This window comes from Aotus nancymaae, unplaced genomic scaffold, assembly GCF_030222135.1.
Source record: "Aotus nancymaae isolate 86718 unplaced genomic scaffold, 86718_ANA_hifiasm-v0.15.2.pri h1tg000115l, whole genome shotgun sequence".
Classification (NCBI taxonomy): domain Eukaryota; kingdom Metazoa; phylum Chordata; class Mammalia; order Primates; family Aotidae; genus Aotus; species Aotus nancymaae.
Window position 1 is genome coordinate 13,505,279 of NW_026988530.1, and position 15,018 is coordinate 13,520,296.

The 15,018-nt window shown below is 54.4% G+C and overlaps 1 pseudogene; it reads right to left on the bottom strand.

The window, feature by feature from the left end:
• Positions 1 to 2,034: 2,034 nt before the first annotated feature.
• Positions 2,035 to 15,018, bottom strand: part of LOC110567020 (putative GTP-binding protein 6) — a 40,296-nt pseudogene continuing 27,312 nt past the window's right edge.

Consider the following 15,018-nt stretch of genomic DNA (forward strand, 5'->3'; position numbering starts at 1 on the left):
CACGCTTGTAATTGCAGTACTTTGGAAGGCTAAGGTGGGCAGATCACTTGATGTCAGGAGTTCAAGACCAGCCTGGCCAACATGATGAAACCCCATGTCTACTAAAAATACAAAAATTAGCTGGGTGTGGTGGTGGGTGCCTGTAATCCCAGCTACTTGGGAGGCTGAGGCAGGAGAATCACTTGAACACGGGAGGCAGAGGTTGCAGTGAGTCAAGATTGTGCCACTGCACTCCAGCCTGGGTGACAGAGCAAGACTCTGTCTTGAAAAAAAAAAAATCCCAGCACTCTGGGAGGCTGAGGTGGTAGGATCATGAGGTCGGGAGTTCGAGACCATCCTGACCAACATGGTGAAACACCGTCTCCACTAAAAATACAAAAATTAGCCAGGCATGGTGGCGGGCACCTGTAATCTCAGCTACTTGGGAGGCTGAGGCAGGAGAATCGCTTGAACCTGGGAGGCAGAGGTTGCAGTGAGCCAAGATCGCACCACTGCACTCCAGCCTGGGTGACAGAGCAAGCCTCTGTCTAAAAAAAAAATTAAGAAAAAGTTAGGTGTATCATGAATGTATATATGTGGATGCTAGTTTATTTTCTCACTATCTTAAAATTACAAAATAAAAAAAAAGCTTAGCATAAACCATTCATTGATCACAGCTGTTTTTGTTTATTGAGACAGTCTTGCCCCATGCTGGAATGCAGTGGTGCGATCTTGGCTCACTGCAACCTCCGCCTCCAGGACTCAAGCAATTCTCCCGCCTCAGCCTTCTGAGTAGCTGGGACTACAGGCACGAATCACCACACGTGGCTAATTTTTTGTATTTTAATAAAGATGAGGTTTCACGATATTGCCCAGGCTGGTCTAAAACTCCTGAGCTCAATCGATCCACCTGCCTCGGCCTCTCAAAATGCTGGGATTATATGTGTGAGCCACTGTGCCCGTGAGCCACAGCCCCTGGCCAGCTTTCTATCTTTCCTCCTGTTTTTTTTTTTTGTTTTGTTTTTTGTTTTTTGTTTTTTGTAGATAGGGTCTTGCTCTGTTGCCCAGGCTGGAATGCAATGACTCAATCTCAGCTCACTGTTACCTCCACCTCCCAGGTTCCAGGCATTCTCCTGGGTCAGCCTCCTGAGTAGCTGGGATTAAAGACACCCACCACCAGGCCTGGCTGATTTTTGTATTTGTCGTGGAGATGGAGTTTCACCATGTTGGCCAGGCTGGTCTCGAACCCCTGACCTCAAGTGATCCACCTGCCTCGGCCTCTCAAAATGTTGGATTACAGGCGTCAGCCATTGTGTGTGATGTAATTTTTTATTTTTTGTAGAGATGGGGATCCCACTCTGTTGCCCAGACTGGCCTCAAAGTCCTGAGCTCAGGTGATCCTCCTGCCTCGGCCTCCCTAATTCTCGGGGTTACAGGTGTGAGCCGCTGTGTCTGGCTGGAGAATCACTTGAACCCGGGAGGTGGAGGTTGCAGTGAGCTGAGATCGGTCACTGCACTCCAGCCTGGACAACAAAGTGAGACTCCACCTCAAAACAAAACAAAACAAAACAAAAAGCTTACCCCAAAGCATTCATTGATCAGAGCTTTGTGTCACTCAGGCTGGAGTACAGTTCTGTGACCTCAGCTCATTACAACCTCCGCCTCCCAGGTTCAAGCGATTCTCCTGCCTCAGCCTCCAGAGTAGCTGGGATTACAGGCATGCGTCGCCACACCTGGCAAATTTTTATATTGTTAGTAGAGATGGGGTTTCACTGTGTTGGCCAGGCTGGTCTCGAACTCCTGACCTCCGGTTTTCTGCCCACGTCGGGGTCCCAAAGTCTTGGGATGACAGGCGTGAGCCACTGTGTCCGGCTGGAGCCTGCTTTCTTATTAGTAGGGAGTCCTATAGCGTTTGAATGTCGGTGAGCACAGATTAGGTGCCTGTTGTATGCACACTGACTCCGCAGTACACATTTGCTGCGAACTCATTCAGAAATGTCTCACCTTGTCTCTGCATCCTAAAGCTCTCGGGGACCCCACAGGTCCTTCTACACCCTAAAGGAGCCCTTTCTGAGCCAGAGACAGGCCACCAGAACACCGTCCCCTCTCCCACCCCAGGAGGCTGCCGCTCACCTGAGCTGGGCCCCTGGCCAGCCGGACGCGGAGGGTGAGGACCTGTCTCCCCGTGGCCTTCGACACCGCCGCGTCGAGCTCAGCCTTCAGCTCCTGGAGTCCGTGCCCCAGCAGGGCAGACATGGGCATGATGTTCGGTTCCGTGAGGTGGTATCTGCAAGGGTGGGGAGGCCACAGAGCCTGCTAAGCCTCAGGGCCACAGGCTGGCAGAAAGCAGGGGTCCTGGAGTCAGCCACCCGTGGGGCACAGCCTGGGGAAGCTCCTGGTGTCCTGAGTGTTACTGCTGAGGTTCAGATGAGGAGAGGGGGCATCTCCCCATGTGGCTTGAGCACATGCAGGAAAAGGAGATGTTTGCGGAAAGCAGGGTCCCCAGGAGTCAGCTGCCCATGAGACACGGGCTGGGGCAGCAACCTCTGCCTCCTGGGTTCAGCCATTCTCCCTGCGTCAGCCTGCATGCCAAAGGTCAGCAGTTCACATGAGGGCAGGGTCTCTAGCGCCTGCAGGGGAAGGCGTGAGATGAGTGTGGGTGCCAGGGCCGGACTCACCCGGGCACCAGGTCCACCTTGTTGTGAACCTGCAGCATGGAGTCCAGAAGCGGGGTGGGCAGCCGCAGGCTGTGCAGCATGGACATGATGCTGGCTTTCTGGAGCTCCGCCTTGGGGTGGCTGACGTCCCTCATGTGCAGGGTCAGATCCTACAAGGGCCGGGCTCGAGATAGAGTTTTGCTCTTGTCACCCAGGCTGGAGTGCGACGGCACGATCTCAGCTCACTGCAACCTCCGCTTCCTGGGTTCAAGTGATTCTCCTGCCTCAGCCTTCCCAATAGGTGGTATTACAGGCGCCTGCCACCATGCCTGGCCAATTTTTGTATTTTTAGCAGAGACAAACCCCTGACCTCAAATGATCCACCCGCCTTGGCCTCCCAAAGTTCTGGGATGACAGGCGTGAGCTGCTGCTCCCGGCCATGACTGTGTATATGGGCTCATCACGGTGGCTGAGTGTGGGTGACACTGGGGCCACTGCTCAGCCTCTGCCCCAGGGACAAGAGATTCTTGCGGGACACTAAGTCTGAGGCCGAGGAGACAGTTGTTATTCTGCCCCGAGTGGTGCGGGTGTCCCAGAGCCTGGCCCCTGGTCGGAGTGGGCCTCCGAGGGCTTGACGTCTTGGCTGATGGGGTGTCTCAGAGATGGTCCCTGGTCTCAGTGGGTGTCTGAGAACCTGGCCAGTGGGCTGAGTGGGCGTCCGAGGGCTGGTCCTTGGTCCAAGTGGGGTCTGAGACCCCGGCCTCTCTCAGTGGGTGTCTGACATCCCGGCCCCTGGTCTGAGTGGGTGTGCGAGACCCCAGCCCCTGGTCCGAGTGAGGTCTGAGACCCCGGCCCCTGGTCCGAGTGGGTGTCTGAGACCCTAGCCCCTGTCTCAGTGGGTGTCTGAGTCCCCGGCTCCTGGTCTGAGTGGGTGTGCGAGACCCCGGCCCCTGGTCTGAGTGAGGTGTGAGACCCCGGCCCCTGGTCCGAGTCGGTGTCTGAGACCCCAGCCTGTCTCAGTGGGTGTCCAAGACCCCGGCCCGTGGTCCGAGTGGGTGTCTGAGACCCCAACCTCTGTCTCAGTGGGTGTCCACAGCCCCCCGCAGCACTGACTCACCGAGTGGGCCACATCTTCCAGGGTGGCAGAGAAGGACTTGATGAGGCCGTGTGGCAGCTGGGACAAGAACCCGATGGCGTCCACATATAGGATGGTCAGGCACGAGGGCAGCATGCCCACGTGGGCTGTAACATCTAGCGTGGCAAACAGCTGGTCCCACGGCTGCAAGTCAGTGTCTCCCGTCAGTGCCTTCATCAGCATGGTCTTCCCTCGGAGGGCATGGAGGTCAGGGTCCAGGGAGCCATGGGTTCCAACCCACAAAGCCACACCTGGGTCCTCAGAGTGGAGACCACAGCACCCTCTTGGGCGGCGGCACCCTGGGTGCCAGATCCCTGAGCTCCCCAGGCACCCCTGGGCCACACACAACATGCAGGACTAAGCCACTGCAGCTGCTTTCAGGCCAGATGCAGCAAGGCCGCTGTGTAGACACAGGGGAGCTGGTGGTGTAGACAGGTGAATGTGAGATGGTGTGGATGGGAAGATGGTGTAGATGGAGGGAGGTGGTGGTGTGGAAGGGTGGGTGTGTGGATGGGGTGGTGGTGCTGTGGATGGGAGGATGGAGTACATGGCATTGTCACCACAGCTGCTGTACCTACCATAGAGACCACGGGACCCCCTTTCCCTGGGTGAGTCCTCACCACAGCTGGTGTATGCAGCACGGGGAGCCCCCTCCGTGTGCAAGTCCTCACCACAGCTGGTGTACCCCACACAGAGACCATGGAACCCCTTCTCTGGGCACATGGTCACTTCAGCTGGTGTACCCCACCAAGAGACCACGGGACCCCCTCCCCTGGGTGCATGCTCACTGCAGTTGGTGTACCCCACCACAGAGACCATGGGGAACTCACGTCTTGCACGCTGCTGCCGCAGCAAGTGCCTCTTCTTCCGAAGCCCGTCCAGGGCCTTCCTGATCTTGGCCTCCTTCTCTTTCAGGAGACGCTGCTGCACCTGCATGAACGATTCCCCTAAAAACACACAAGACAGGGCAGTGAGCCAGGCGGGGAAAGGTGTGGGAGTGGGAGGTGCCACTGAGGGTCCATGGGGGCTGCACCGCCTGCTGCAGCATTTAGGGGCCCAGCCGCGTTCCCAGTAGTGGCCCCAACACTCCCTTTCCCTGAGAAAGGGCTGCGCTCAGCCGGGCGTGGTGGCTCACACCTGTCATCTGGCACTTTGGGAGGCCAAGGTGGGTGGATCATGAGGTCAGGAGTTCGAGAGCAGCCTGGCCAATATGGTGAAACCCCATCTTTGCTAAAAATACAAAAATTAGCCGGGTGTGGTGGTGGGCGCCTATAATCCCTGCTACTCGGGAGGCTGAGGCGGGAGAATCGCTTGAACCTGAGAGGTGGAAGTTTCAGTGAGCTGAGATCATGCCACTGCACTCCAGCCTGAGCCAGAGCCAGACTGCATCTCAAAAAGAAAAAGTCTTGAGCACTACGGAGGCTTCTAAGCAGGGCACAGCCGGGATGTCATCGTGAGGGGGCTCAATGGGGCTCCTTTGGCATCCTAAGTCCCAGAACCTGGGAATGGGACCTGATTTGTAAATACCATCTTTGTACAAACTCAAGACATCATCCTAGGTTAGGGATGGGCCTGAATGCAAAGATCCATGTCCTTCTTAAAAGGTAGAGACTGGAGTGATGTGGCTGCAAGCCAGGGATACCTGGCGCCCCCAGGAGCTGGGAGAGGCAGAAGGAGCCTCTGGAGGCTTTTGGTCTCCAGGATGGGCGTGCACAGATTTCTGCTGTTTCAATCCCCACTTTGTGGCTACTTACGTCAGCAAAACCTCACAGAACCACCACCATCTCCTGTCTCCACAGATGGGACCAGGAGACGGAGCCCCCAGCCGGCTCCCACCCTGTCGGAATCCTCCAGGGCAGCTGCTGACAACCACATTCTCAGGATGCCCTTGGGTGCCGCACCCAGCCAGAGTTACCTGACCTCATGATGTAGCAGGAGCTGGATCCTCCTCGGTGAAGGGGGGGTGATGTCCCTTTTCAGGTTCGACCTGGCATGGGAGCAGGAGGGGTTCACTCTCCAGGGAAGCTCTCTCCCTCCCAGCAGAGGTCGAGGTGAAGGTGAAGGAGGCCGCAAGCCCAGGACACCTGGAGACCCCAGGAGCTGAGAGAAGCAGGAAGGGTCCTCCCCGAGAGCTTCTGGAGGGAACTGGATGATTCCATTTGAATGGGTTAAATAGTGATGCCCAAAATAGAGGTTTATGTCTTGTTTCGCACAACCTGTGAATGGGACGTTATTTAGAAATAAGGTGTGTACAAATGTAATTAGTTAAGGATCTTGAGATGAGGTCTCCCTGGATTAGGGTAAGTCTTAAATCCAATGACAGGTGTCCTTCTAGGAGACAGAAGGGGAGGGCCAGGCACAGTGGCATGCACCTGTAATCCCAGCACCTTGGGAGGCCAAGGCAGGTGGATCATGAGGTCAGGAGATCAAAACATCCTGGCCAACATGATGAAACCTCGTCTCTACTTAAATATAAAAAAACTAGCTGGGCTTGGTGGTGGGCACCTGTAGTTCCAGCTACCTGGGAGGCTCAAGCAGGAGAATTGCTTGAATCTGGGAGGTGGAGGTTGTGCTGAGCTGAGATCCAGCCACTGCACTGCAGCCTGGGTGACTGGGCAAGACTCCGTCACAAAAAAAAAAAAAAAAAAAAAAAACGTAGACAGACACAGAGGAGAAGTCCACGTGGAGATGGAGGCAGAGACTGGAGTGATGTGGCCACAAGCCAGGGACACCTGGCACCCCCAGGAGCTGGGAGAGGCAGGAAGGATCCTCCCCGAGAGCTTCTGGAGGTAACTGGATGATTCCATTTTACTGGGTTAAATAGTGATGCCCCAAATAGATTTTTATGTCTTGTTCCCCAGGACCTGTGAATGGGACGTTATTTAGAAATAAGGTCTCTGCAAATGAAATTAGTTAAGGATCTTGAGATGAGGTTACTCTGGATTAGGGAAAGTCTTAAATCCAATGACAAGTGTCCTAGGAGACAGAAGGGGAGACTCAGACAAAGAGGAGGAGCCTACGTGGAGATGGAGGAGGACACTGGAGTGATGCGGCCACAAGCTAGGGACACCTGGCACCCCCAGGAGCTGGGAGAGGCAGGAAGGAGCCTCCAGAGGGAAGTGGATACAACTGTAGTGGATTGTCAACAGTAGCCCCCAGAAAGATCGGTCCACATCCTAAAGCCCAGAGCCTGTGAATTAGTGGGGCCTCTGGGCAGAAGGGAGGAGCTGGTGTTGGGGTCCCACTGGGCGTGTAGCTCATGCATTGTGAGTGAGGAGTATCCCAGGCCGAGGGGACCTACCTAGTGGGGAGTGGGGTGGCGTGGGGAGAGAGTGCTCCCACGGTGCTTTTCTTACTCTCATATACCCCCAGAACCACCAAACACGTGAGTACAGAACGGAGGGGCTGCGGGGTGGCTGTGATGGTTGGCCTGGGTGTCCCGAGGAACCTGAGGAGCGGGATCTCTGCCAGGGCCATCTGCAGCCGGGCCTCCTTCGTGCAGGCGTTGCAGCGGAAAATGTGCAGGATGATGGTAAAATGGTCAAACACCTCCACGCCCCAGGCGGCTTCCAGTTCTTTCTAGAGAAGGAGTGAGCTGGGCCCGGCGGCTCACACCTGCAATCCCAGCACTTTGGAAGGCCAAAGCGGGCGGATCACCTGAGGTCAGGACTTCGAGACCAGCCTGGCCAAAATACTGAAAGCCTGTCTCTACTAAAAATACAAAAATTAGCTGGGTGTGTTGGCGGGCACCTGTCATCCCAACTACTCAGGAGGCTGAGGCAGCTGAATTGCTTGAACCTGGGAGATAGAGGTTGCAGTGGGCCGAGATCATGGTGACACTGCCCTCCAGCTTGAGTGACAGAGTCAGATTCTGTCAAAAAAAAAAAAAAAGAAAGAAAAGAAAAGGAGAGAGCAAATGAGAAGCCAGAGGGGAAGGCCAGGCCCTAGTGGCCAGCCTCACAGGGAGGAGGACATTCCATCACGCCTTAAAGCCACTATCACCCCATCTGGCCCCTGCCTGGTGGGACGCTCTAGCATCCACTCATTCACCGCGTGGAGTGTGGAAGCAAACAAAGCAAAGCCACATTCTGGGATACCTTGGTCGGGGCAGCCATCTTCTCCACATTCAGGAAGATGCACGTGATGTCCAGAGATTGTCAGATCCTCTCTAAAGAAAGGGGGGTCCCATCAGTGGCCATCCGTCCAGACCTGTGGACTGCGGGATGAGCCACGAGGCCCTTTGTGGGGTGCGCCGTGGAGGGCACAGTTCACAGACGTCCCTGACCTCCTGAGCACCAGACCCAGGATCCAGGAAATCAGCATTGGAGGGATCTGTCTCTAGGGGTGTGTGTTTCATGTACACAGACGTGTACACGGTGAACACATCCCGGCGGAGACACACAAGGTAAACACATCCCAACAGGGACACACACATCTCACACACATACACGCATGCATGGTAAATGCATCCCAGTGGAGACACACACATACACACACACGGGGAACACATCGCAGTGGGGACACACACACACAGTGAACACATCGTGATATGGACAGACACAGACACATGGTGAACACATCCCAGTGTGGAGACACACACATGGGGAATACATTCCAGTTGGGACACACACACATACATGGGGAACATATCCCAGTGGGGACACACACACACCCCTCACACAGTGAACACATTGTGACATGGACAGAGACACATGGTGAACACATCCCAGTCGGGGGACACACACACACATGGTGAATGCATCGCAGTGGGGACACACACATACGGTGAACACATCCCAGTGGGGACACACACACAAGGTGAACACATCCCAGTTGGGACACACACACACACACGGTGAACACATCCCCATGGGGGAGACCCACACACACACACACAGTGGACACATTGCAGTGGGGACACACACCCACACACACAGGGTGAACACATCCCTGTGGGGAGACACACACACACGGAGGACACATTGCAGTGGGGACACACACACATGGTGAACACCTCCCTGTGGGGAGACACACACACACACGGTGAACACATCCTGACAGGGACAGACACATGTATACACACACACACACAGTGAACACGTCATGACAGGGACAGACACAGAGTCCCGGTGGACACATCCCAGTGGGGACACACATACACACACACTGAACACATGGTGGGCCAGACACACACAGAAACATGGTGAACACATCCCAGCCCCGATGAGATGCCTCTGAGTCAGGCAGGGAAGCAGACTCCCACCTCGGCTAGTTAGTAAGTTAGTTAGCAGTAGTAGTAGCAGTTAGTAGGGTCTTACCCACTCTGCACTGTAAGCCGGATGGTCAAAAACTTGGAAGCACAAGGGCCCCACACAGGACCCCACACTAAGAGAGTGCATAGAGGAGGGACACAGGTCCAGCCTCCCATCCCTCCAGCTCCTATTGATGTGGGCTCCCAGATCATCTGGACCACCCACTCATGGGGCCGCTTCCCCTCTGGCCCAGCGAGACCCCTGTCCTTCCATGCATCTGGGTTGAATGTTCTCGGGAGCAACAGATGGGAAAGGAGGTTTGGGGAGGGAGCAGGTGTGGAAGGACTCACCTGTCAGGTGCTCAAAGTTCCCTTTGCCAAAGACAAGCTTGTTGTCTGGCGTTCTGGTGTACACGACCATCATCTGCACTATGGACCAGCCGTCCAGCATGTGCACCAGTGCTGTGGCCTTTGCTACCTATCACTCAGCTGTGGGGACACAAGGGCCACCTTGAGGGACGCTTCCTTTTGGGGTAGATCCAGGGTCCCAACCACACCTGCCCGGCGTGTCCTCCTCCTGGCCTTGACCGTAGGGCCTCTAAGTAGGAATCTGGCCAGGGAAGGATGCTGGAGCCACCACGGGACATGAGGGCTCCCCACTCTGCCTTATATAGGATTTGGGGTCCAGGTGGACACAGCAGAGAGCTAGGAAGCTAGGGGTGCTCAGGGATAACTCAGGAACCACGGGCAGGGTTGGGGGGAGGAGATGCAGGAGGTCTGGGTGCTGTTCTGAGCAGTTTGGGGCTTCCACTGTCCCAAGAGTTGCCCGTTTTGGAAAACACCCTTGAAGGAGAACCGCTCATTGGCTACAGGGGCTTCCAAGGGAGATGTCAACAGTCTTGAGACTCTGGCACCTGCAGTGACTTAGGAATTTGGATTTCCTCCTGGGGAGTGGGGCGGGGGACTGGACACAGATGGTCTGCTAGACACCCTCCCTTCCCTGACCCCCAAAACACTGTGCCTACCTTGAACCCGGGGCAAGAAAAATGGGGTATCATTACCAAGACCCGGCCTGGCCCACCCCACCCCACCCCACCTCACCTCACCCCAACTCACCTCACCCCAGGGGCTTCTCCCCATAAGCTCCAACCCAGCCCTTTTCACCCCATAGGCTCCTCTCCCCAAAGCCCCGCCCATGCACCTCCACCTATGAAATCCTCCCCTCTGAGCCCCGCCCCTTCAGAGCCATGCTCTTGCATCTCCACCCATCAGATCCTCTCCTCAGAGCATCACCCCTTGAAGCCCCGCCCACTACACCACTTGCGATCTTCCCCTCAGAGCCCCCGCCCCTGCATCTCCACCTATGAGTGTCTTCCATCAGAGCCCCGCCCCTGAATCTCCACCTATGAGATCTTCCCCTCAGCGCCCAGCCCCTGAGTCTCCACCAATGAGACCCTCCCCGCAGAGGCCCGCCCGCAGATTGCCAGCTCCTGTTTCTCCCCTGCAACCCCTGCTGTGGTCACCTCACTTCATGTGCGGCTTCCCAGGGCCCCACTTGACATCGGGGTGGACCAGACACACGCGCTGGGTCCCCGCCGGCAGCAGAGGCTCCCTCTGCAGCAGCTCCTTCTCTGCGTCCTTGTCCGCGTCTTCCGGCTCCTCCTCGTCCTATCCCAGGCAGCTTCGGCCTCCGTCCGCCCACAGGCCCCGCCCTCGGCCCCATGGCCCCTCCAGATTCCGGGGGACCCCGCAGCCAAAAGCAGCGAGACCATGGATCAGAGCTCTATGCAGAGGGGAGGCGGGTGTCCTGCCCGGGTCTCACAGGCTGCATCCTGCTGTCTGTCAGGCTGTCCTCCCATCTGGACTCCAGGTCTGCTTTCAGGCTCACTCGAGAGTGTTGGTGGAAGTCAGTTACTGAGGTTGTAGGACTGAGGTCCCCCAGGACACCTCCGAAGACAATTAGCAACCAGGGTCCCTCCTTCTCTCCATGCCGGCTGGGAAGGCTCCCTCTCTGCACCACGGAGGGATCTTAAGTAACAATTTTATAGTCATGGGAGTGACTCCCACACCATTTGCCACAGAACAGAACCTATCCATCATCCACACTCGAGGCAAAGGATTATACCACAGAGTGAGGAGGGGAACTTGGAGGCCACCCTGAAATTCTGCCAACCACACTTCTCTTCTGCACTACCAGGACCTCCAGAGTGACCTGGCTTGGAGAGGCTGGTCATTCACTGTTTGCTCTGCTGTTTGCACCCTGAGAATCCTCACCATGGAGGGCCAGGTACAGCTGGCCTACGGAGGGTAAAGGACCCAGGCCGCACTCCTTCCCACAGAGGGTGAGGGACCCAGGCCACCCTCCTTCCCACAGAGGGTGAGGGACCCAGGCTGCCCTCCTTCTCTTGGAGGGTAAGGGACCCAGGCTGCCCTCCTTCCCACAGAGGGTAAGGAACCAGGCTGCCCTCCTTCCCGCAGAAGGTAAAGGACCCAGGTCACCCTCCTTCCCGCAGAGGGTGAGGGACCCAGGTCGCCCTCCTTCCCCTAGGACACATGCTACACATGGCCAGCCCTGGATCAAGTGACAGCCATTGGCTAGCATCCTCTAAACGCGGGAGGTAGGGGTGGTTTCTGTAATTCTAAATGAAGATCTCCACCAAAGGTCATGCAATTGCTCCAACCATCTTCTACAACCAAATCCCCAGCAGCAGCATTAGTGCTGTGGCCATAAACTTCTCTGACAAGGGCCTGAGACCTGATTCCCTCCCCTTCAGAGACACAATTTATCGTGACTGCACAGAACAACCCTTTCTCCTGTTCATGCATGTGACCAAGTGAGGGAAGAGGAGGTTGTTCCTGCAGCCACAGTGAACAGTGTAGAGACTTCTTACAAAGCTAGGCATGGTCTCACCTATTATCCAGCAATCATGCCATGGCTATTTACCCAACTGATGTGAAAATGTATGTCCATACAAAAAAACTGCATGCAGATGTTGTGAGCAGCTTTATTTACACTCACCCAAAACCAGAAGCGACGAAGATGCCCTTTAGTAGGTGAGTGGCTAAAGAAATGAACACTTCATGTGATGGAATATGATTCAGCAAGAAAAAGAATAGTTATCAAGCTGCACAAAGACATGGATACATCCTACATGCATAGCACTAAGTGAAAGAAGTCCCTCAAAAGAAACTGGAGAAGAGTTGCTTCCGGCAGGAGTGTGGCTTAACAAATAGGAAGCCCCTATTTGTATATTCTGGAACCGCACAGTTAAGTGAGTGGACACTGATGGTGGGAGCCTTTTTCTCAGTGCTAGAGAGGTAGTTCACAGATAAGCAAGAGGAGGAGGCTGGAAGGATCCCTGTGGGCATGGGTTAGTGGAGGAGACATTGGTAGGAACTCAGATCTAGTTTAATGCAAATGTAGATGGATACACATAGAGATGTTTACATGTATCCATACACGACTTCTTTGATGCACAGCCATTTCCTTGCTCTGTCGGCTGAGAGGGCCTAGAAGCAATGACACCCCAGTAGCCGTGAGCACACCTAGCACCCTGATCTTGGTTTCTGCCGTTCTTCAACTCTAAAGGAGCCAGAGCTCCTGGGAGAAATGGCTGAGTCTTGGGCTGGGGCAGGAAATAGGCTAGATGAGGCTGGAGCATCTCCTTGTGCTGGAAAGTAAGGACGTGCCCCACAAATCCCAATGACAGGCTGTGTCCCAGGGGCACAGAAGCCAACTGAAAGCACCCTGTGGCCAGAGTGTAAACATTTCAGCAAACTGTAATAAATAATGTAGTAGTAGATTATAACCGAAAGTACAAAATAAACATGCATGAGTCCACACCGATGTAAATAAATTGTTGAATAAATGAAGAACAACAGGCAAGCCTCCCATGTCCCTAAATTCTAAATAATTTACCTCAAGGAAATGAAGCATAACCCCCGACTCCTCAAGTGCTGGCTGCACATGGTATTTCCTTCCAAGGAATATAAAATGGGAATGGGGTGGGGCAGCTTATAGGCAGAAACAACACGCAAACACAACCTCATCCTGAGGACCAAATCCAACCTCAGTCAGCCATCCATCATGCGGATTGCTCACCCCTGCCACTGTCCCAGTGTTTGTGGCCCCCCTAATTCACATATGCAGCCCTAACCCCCAAGGTGCTGGTTTAGGAGTTGGGGACTTTGGAAGGCTTGAAGGTGATTCAGTCATGAGGGTGGAGCTCTTGTTAGTGGGATGAGGATGAGTGGCCTTGTAAAGGAGACCCCAGAAGGCCCCTCACCCCTCCACCCTGTGAGGACACAACTGGACGGCACCAGCTGAGACAGCGTGTCCTTGGTCTTGACCTTCCATCCTCCAAAACTCTGAGGAATAACTGTGGTTTATGAACCTTCCAGCCTGTGGTATTTTGTCCCAGCAGCCCGAGCTAAGACTTGGTTGCCCGTGGTATGATGTGAGCGGAGGGCATTTGCCTCTGTGATCTCCTCCCAAAACCCACAACCCCAAACACGTTCCAATCCAGGGAGACTCTACAAAATACCCGATCAGTACCCCTCAAACTGTCAAGGTTCTCAAAACTGAGGAAAGTCTGAGAAACTGCCAGAGCCATGGGGGCCTGGAAACACATGGCAGCTGAATGTGATGTGGCATCCGGGTGGGATTCTGGAACACAAAGGGACATTAGGGCAAAACCAGGGGAAATGTTAATAAAGCAGAGACTTCAGTTCATATGAGGGTATCCATATCAGTCCATTAACTGCGACAGATACTCGATGCTAATGGCAGATGTAGGTAATAGGATAGGCTAGTGTAAGGTGTGTGAGAACTCAGCAACCTTCTCCCAGCTTCTCTGTGTGTCTGATGGTATTCTAAGCATGAAGGTTTAGTGAGCGCACGCGCGCGCGCACACACACACACACACACACACACACACATATACCACCCCAAGACAGAGACAGAGTTGTGCTCTGTACCAGGCTGGTGTTTCCCTCAGTTGGTAATGACCCAGCTTCCCCCCACCCCCGGGGAAATTCTAGGAGCAGCAAGCAGGTAGGAATAAAGTGACTCACACACCTTCCCATGGCCCAGCAATCTCACCCACAGGTCACACCTGAGAGAAGAGAGGCCTGGAGGAGACCGCAGTATGAACTCATGTCCAGTTTAATGCAGTTTAATGCAGGTCCACAAAAAACACATAGGCAGGGACAATCCAAGGAGCTTTATCCTGCCTCCCTCCCTCACTCCCCGCCAGCACCCTTGGGTCCAGGGGTATTGCACCACAAGATGTCTACTTGCTCGTGTAAGGCAGGCCCTGAGATGAGCACACCGCCTAAACAGCAGGCCCTGCACGTGCCAGCCATGGTCTGCCAGGCGGCTCACTGTTAGCTGTATGAGAAGTGCAATGCACAGGAACCTTCGGCCTGCCCCTGCTTGGCCTAGCTCCACAGGGAAGCAGGCACAGAGCATCTGGCCACAGCACCTCACTGGCCAGGGCACTGCCACCAATCCCTGCATGTCCCTTTCTCATGAGCAACGCTGACTCCAGGGCAGCCTTGGCCTGTGAGGACAGAGGGAGGCAGAGGTAGGAAGGGGGCCCCACCTGTATCAGTAAGGCAGTCTTTCTTTTGTCATTTTAAGAAAAATTCAAAGGAATATGGCTAACTGCTAACACCTGTGTGTTTGGATAGTGTTTTTCTATGTGCCCATTTATATTTTGTACTTTCTGCATGTTGAAAATGTTTCACTTTAAAAACGATGATTTTAAAACAATGGTGATTGCTAAAGTAAAAAAGGAAAAATAATTATTTTGTTACCTCACCTATTCTCCAGAAAAGGTAACCTGTTCATACTCAATACTTATTTTTAATTATTCATTTGCAATTTAATTACTGAATTTTGCATTCAACTTGCATTTATTTATTTATTTTTTTTAAAGATGGGGTTTCACCATGATGGCCAGGCTGGTCTTGAACTCCTGACCTCAGGTGATCCA